The sequence below is a fragment of the Candoia aspera genome, chromosome 1 (assembly GCF_035149785.1).
Source record: "Candoia aspera isolate rCanAsp1 chromosome 1, rCanAsp1.hap2, whole genome shotgun sequence".
Taxonomy (NCBI): domain Eukaryota; kingdom Metazoa; phylum Chordata; class Lepidosauria; order Squamata; family Boidae; genus Candoia; species Candoia aspera.
In genome coordinates, this window is record NC_086153.1 from 159,163,841 (window position 1) to 159,168,719 (window position 4,879).

General features: G+C 42.7%; 1 pseudogene; it reads right to left on the bottom strand.

The window, feature by feature from the left end:
* Positions 1–1,266: 1,266 nt before the first annotated feature.
* Positions 1,267–1,914, bottom strand: LOC134495526 (uncharacterized; annotated as a pseudogene).
* Positions 1,915–4,879: the final 2,965 nt, after the last annotated feature.

A 4,879-nucleotide genomic window follows, 5' to 3' on the forward strand; every position in this document is an offset into this window, starting at 1 on the left:
GAGTGGACTGGAGCAGCAGTTTGTATGCTTTCAAGATGAGCATTAAAAATCATGCTGAAGAAGGAGATGGAAAGAAATCTGTCCTTTGTCTTTCTTCCACTCAGGGTAACTTAACGAAGAGTAAAATCCCATAAATGTACAATACAGAAGTGCACATTACAAAAATATGACTCAAAATACAACACATGCCAAATTAAACAGCAGTAACATAAATGTTGTTGTTCAACTCTTCAAAGAATATAAAAACCATCCAAACTCATATCAATTCACAGACCCACCAAAATTCAGTTCCAGAAGTCCCACTGAAACAGGACAGTTTTTGACCGGTATCTTAAGCTACAAAAAAGAAGCCACAGGCAGACTTCCCTGTAATGTACAGTCTGGCTTTCCCTTTGCTGCTCAGCTATCTAACAGCCACAGACAAGACATGTACAGATCAGCCTCCAGAGAGGCCTCACTTCTGCCAAGTAGATTCATTTAGTAGTAAATGGCCCTTCCAATACCCTGATCCTAGAATGTGGATTGTTACTACAAGTTTCCTGGGATCTCCTGGCAGAGTGGAAAATGGAGGAGAAACTCCATGACACATTGCAGGTCCTTTAAAATGATGCCATTACTGTACTCACGAGAACAGAACCCACGCAGTGCTTTGAAATTTATCTCTAAGCAACACTAGGCAAAGTGGGGCTGATGTTTAGAATAGAAAGAATGGCTTCCAACAATATTTAATGTGGTCAAAAGCATAGCTTGTAATGGGTGATGAGAAGAAGATTCTCTTGGAAGAATTAGGGTTGCTTGAGGAATTCATTCTCAGTGAATTTGATGTGAACTAATCTTTTCCACACCTTCAGCATTCATGTGCAGGTAGGAACATAGCTGTTCATCAAATGTTGCATTTCTTTGTTGCAAAGACATTCTCAGCTCCCTCCATATATCAACGTGTGTTCAGATAGGTATAGTTAAGTAAAACAAGTTTAACTATATAACTAAGTGAGCTTTTCCATGCAGATTAAGAAATAAAATAAAATTGCAGATAAAATGCAGCAATTGGATGGAATGGATTTATGAATAAACACATTCCCACTACTGCAAACAGGAAGTAAATTGGTTTGTCCATCCATTTTGATAAGTTGGGCTCCCAACTTTACCTGGGAGTAAGTTTTATTGAATTCATTCCATCTTATTTCAGACAAGCATGCCTGAGATTTTGTTACAAAACACTTAAAAATGCACATCTATTGTAACAACATCTTCTTCTTCCTAGCATTATTCCCATGCTATGGCAGGGTCTGCTTGTCGGCATATCCGTCTCCATTTGACTTGGTCCAAGGCATCTTCAGGGGTGGCATTCATGCATTCCACATCCTCCTTAATGTGGTCCATCCACCGTTTCTTGGGTCTACCATGGGGCCGCCGGCTGCCAGGATCCAGGCACATGGCTGTTCTCGCCACCGAGTCTGCTGTGCCACGTATGATGTGTCCATACCATCTGAGCCTTCCTTCCTGCAGTTTTGCCATGATTGGTGCAGCTCCCAGTCATTGTTGGACATCATCGTTCATGGTGTGGTCTAATCATGTTAGTCCAAGGCACCATCGGAGCATTCGCATTTCCATCACTTGCAGGGCCTGCTCGTGCTTTGCTGCTGCTGGCCAGCACTCTGATCCGTAGAGGGTGACTGGGTGCACTACCATTCTGTAGATCTTTGACTTGAGGCATAGGAGCATCTGACGATCACAGAGGACTCCAGTCACCTGGCGCCACTTCATCCAGGTGGCGTTGACACGGGCGTGGGCATCTGGAAAGCTATCGCCATCACTGCATATGAGGGAGCCGAGGTACTTGAATTGCTCTACTTTCTTCAAGTCTTCTCCATCAATGCTGATGGTTCCATTGGTTTGGGGGCCGCATTCCATATCTATTGTAACAACATATACTTTATATATATATTTTATTTTTTTATGTTGTATTTTTTCACTTATTTTTTAAGCACTTGTTGTGTATTCTTTTTGACAATGTATGTAACTTTGTGTTTTGTTTCCTTTTGTTAAAGAAAATAAATAAATAAATAAATAAATAAAATGGACATCTATGGTTTAGGACTTCTAGAGTATAATTTGGTACAATTTGAAGAAGGTGCATGGGGTTGGGGGAAGGGTTATATGATCAGTAATAGCACATAAATCACGTTGAAATGCTTCATGTATTTTGTTCTTCTGTGATACTATCAAAAGTATCTCAGAATCTCTGAATCTCTCCTCCTGAAAAAGAAAACGTTACTGTGAGCACATTTGTCTCATCCCCTCTAGACAAATGACTATGTGTTGGGTGTGATGCTTCCTTGAAAGATGACCTGCGATTCAAGAGTAAAGTGGTGACAACAAAACCAGGCAGCCCAACATTCCAAACTGAGCTGGATCATGGCTCACATCTACCAGCAGCTGCATGTAAGAGCTTGCAAAATCACAGCCAGCTCTGGGCTTGGCAAGAGCCCAGTTCTGTCTGAGGAGCTCATAAAATGGCTCTTTTGGGTGTATCTCTGATCCTTTAAACTTTTCCACTGGGCTGCAGTACCATAATAGAAAGGAAGCAGGCCCACCAGTAGTTAGCCTAGCACCATAAGGCTTTATCTCTCTCCTGATGGTCCTCCTGCAGCAAACCCAGCAGGCAGTGGAAGAAAGAGAAGCTAAGATCCTTATAACAATAAGCACTGGGACCTCATTATTCCTATTTTCCTTTTCCTGCTACACTCCTTGTTCCTTTTGTGTCATGTCATGCCTTTTTAGAATGTAAGCTTGAGGATTATCTCTTTTTCTTGATCTGTAAGCGGTGCTGGATGGCTTTCCGACTAAAGCGTGGAGTAGAAATGCAGAAAATAAATACGATATAATCGATCCATCAAGTCTGTATGTCAAAGATATTCAGAGGGGAACCACATATTTAAAAAAAAACAATCCTGTGTGCTACACTTAGAAGAGATCTCATTCAGCAATAGTGTTCTACCTATGCATTCTGTGTGGATTGGATAGGATAGGATAGGATAGGATAGGATAGATGTAAGGGTAGGGCAAGGTAGGATAGAGGGGAGAATGTGATAGAGGGTTCAGGGTGTGAATGAGTAATTTGTAAAACAGTCAATCACAGCTTACATTTCATGTTCCTTCACTGTTGACTGTGGAGAGGGCGGCTTGCTTACATTATTACTCTTTTCTTGAAAGGACTCCTTTCAGGAGCCACAGGAGAATAATAGTACGAGAAGAAAACCCTCCCCCGAACTACCCTTCTTTCGCTAAAGCAACGCCAGCTGCAGGCTCATCCCAGATCCACCCCACCGTTCAGGCTGCAGAACAGGGCAGGAGATTAGCTCACGCAGGTGAGTATGTGCAGGTGGGGTAAAGGAGAATGTGGAAATATTATGGGCAAAGGTGAATGGGGGAAGGATCCCGACCGTGGATATACAACACTCATGCCAAATCAGTGTCTCCTGGGGAAAAGCTTGCGGATCCCTCTCCGTTGGGCATGGGGGCTGTCACTTTGGCTATGAACGGACCCATTTTCAGAAAAGGAGTCCATGAGGAGCATATAGGTACAGGATGATGCAATATTACAAAGTCACATTGTGATTAAGAAACTCTCTCTGTGGAGAGGACTGATTAGAAGCCTCTCTTTTCAACTGTATTGCTGCTGTTTTAAAGCTTTTAATTACATTTTTTGTTTAATTTGGAAGCTTCATTGGGAAGCTTTTTCCAAAAATGATCTTTTTAAAAAAATAACTAGGCCGCCAACCCATACAACCCAGCCTCCATTTAGCCACAACTGTGGGATCCAAAGCTAGGAGACCAGCTGCTGAGTGAGTAGCTAACATGATCTGACCTCAGACCTCATTTTGGACTGGGGCCATTTTCCCTGCAAAAGCTCAGAAAGCACCGTTTGAGCTTCAGCTGGCCAACACTGGATGGGCCTCAGCCCTGCGTGTTCCAAAGAAAGGAGAAAAGTACAAGGAGGGGAGGGAGCTGCGGAGCTGCTTCCTGCTCTGTACAACTCCTTCAGGGCCTGTTCCTGCAAGCAGAGGAGGCCGTGAAACGCCCAGCTGGTTTGTGGGAGACGAGGCCCTGCATGTAGAGCTATATGCTCACCCTGCCCACAGGCTTCTGAGTGCTCTTCACTTCACAGGCTCTGCCCATTTTTAATCCCTGCTCTCCACAATTCCCTTGAAATCAGCCATTGATCAAACTCAGTCGTCTTCACCTGCTGTCACAACCATCCCTAAATCCCAAGGCAGCTCCACCCCATGGGGGAAAAGCATCTGACAAGACACAGGAGTCCAAGAAGCTACACAGTCGTAAATTACTTCAAAATGGAATTTAGCAATAACTGGCTCATACACATCCATGCAGAAATGGCACACCAGAGCTTTCCCCGATACAGTATAAATCTTCTCTATGTGTCAGGCGAGCTACCATGTGAAACCAATGTCCTATTTATATATAAAAATAAATGGCAATAAAAAGGGTCTGCACGCAACAGCATGCCTAGATAAACCCAACTCTTAGGAGCTCAGGGTCTACGCATGCATTCCTTGGACTCCAGTAAAGTAGAATAAAACCTATTTCAGATATATTATTTGATGAAAGCAGATGTCAACAGATACTGCCTATGTAATTGATATTTGATTTATTCAAGATTTATGCATGCTGTGCCTTAGATTTATTAATGATAATCCTCTGCTCTTGTGTTTAATATAGTGGAACCAAAACATAATTTGCTGGGATCAGTCAGAAATGCATCAAAGTGATTAACTCTACATGCAAACCATTATCCAGTGACATCCCTACTGTGCATAGTGCAAAGGAGGCAATAATACCATAATTGGCTTCACTT